Here is a 1,235-nt window from a genome sequence, read left to right as displayed (position 1 = left end):
GGTTGGTTGGGTCTTCGTTGGTATTCCCATAGCAGTAGTCTAAAACATACACCACTAGTTGATATTTGCTGTAAAATAAACCAACTCTTTTGTCTGAAAGTGACAGGAAGCCAACAGAAAAATACCTGAAACAAAGGAAAAGTCACTGGCTCATGTATTCAAGAAATAGGTTTGAGGCATGGGTGTTTAAAAGTTGTGGTCGGGAATTTATCTCTGTACATCCCTTGGCCCTGTCTTCCTGTGTTGGCTTAATTTCCAAGTAGGCTTGCCTTTTTCAATTTTTATTATTTATTTATTCTTATTTTTTATGAGCAGCACCAGCCTTGAATCTTAAAAGCTTAGACACTCTAGGGGAATGAAGGTCTTCCTTCCCAATAGTCCTGGTAAGAGTCATGCGGATTTTCTGACTGGAACTCCTAAGGTCCTGTGTTCATCTCTAGACCAATCAATCAATTGGGGACTGAAATGCTCAGACTTGCCTAAATTCCTGGTTACATTCCTTAACCCCAGAGATGAAGTCAGTTCTATTTAAACTACGTAAATGGAGAGAAGGGTTGGAGTATTTGCCCTAAAGGTATATTGACATGCTATCACCAACAAAAGCAAGGAATGCCATGAGGGTAGGTCAACATGTATCTGTTGCCCACCGAGGAGGTCATAATGTGACTAGAGAATGAGGCTGGGGAGAATTAATCCCACGAACACCAAAACTTTCCTTGTGATTCCTGGTTTAAGTATCTCTTCTGAGTTGGGGATAGGATCCTAAAGATTCAGATTTCTCCCCAAATCGGCTTTAGAATCCTCCTAAAATTTTCATCTATCACATCCCTTTTGTTTTAGGAATCTGTGTGTCATCCTTGCCCAGGGGCCATGCCAATCTTCTCTGCATCATTCCAATTTTGGTATATGTGCTGCTGAATTGAACACATGCACCCCTTTTGTTTTAAAACTATTTTTTTTTCAAAGCATGAGCCTTCAAGACACATTTTTTTTTAAAAAAGAAATTATTATTCAGTTTTATTTCTTCCACTTTGTTTAGCCGTGTACATCAAAGCAATATCAACCCATTGTGAATATAGTTTATTCTAGCAAAGTTACTAGATAGGTAAGTTTGGGAGGCTAGGCTGGAAATGTAACCAATTCTCATAAGTATTTTTTTTAATGGAAAAATGAACTTCATGTTCCACCCAACTAATTTACAAATTAACCATTGGAATACAATCCATTTGCAAGCA

General features: G+C 38.1%; 1 non-coding gene across 1 annotated transcript; it reads right to left on the bottom strand.

Annotated features, from left to right (window-relative positions):
• Positions 1 to 820: 820 nt before the first annotated feature.
• LOC123777778 (U6 spliceosomal RNA) lies at positions 821 to 927 on the bottom strand. The gene has a single exon (XR_006775720.1). It is a non-coding gene; the product is annotated as a U6 spliceosomal RNA (small nuclear RNA).
• Between the last annotated feature and the right edge of the window lie 308 nt (positions 928 to 1,235).

The sequence above is a fragment of the Ursus americanus genome, chromosome 14, assembly GCF_024610735.1.
Source record: "Ursus americanus isolate L20-20 chromosome 14, mUrsAme1.1.p, whole genome shotgun sequence".
In the NCBI taxonomy this organism is placed as follows: Eukaryota; Metazoa; Chordata; class Mammalia; order Carnivora; family Ursidae; genus Ursus; species Ursus americanus.
The sequence above is the reverse complement of the archived record's forward strand: the minus strand, read 5'-3'. Positions and strand labels throughout refer to the sequence as shown.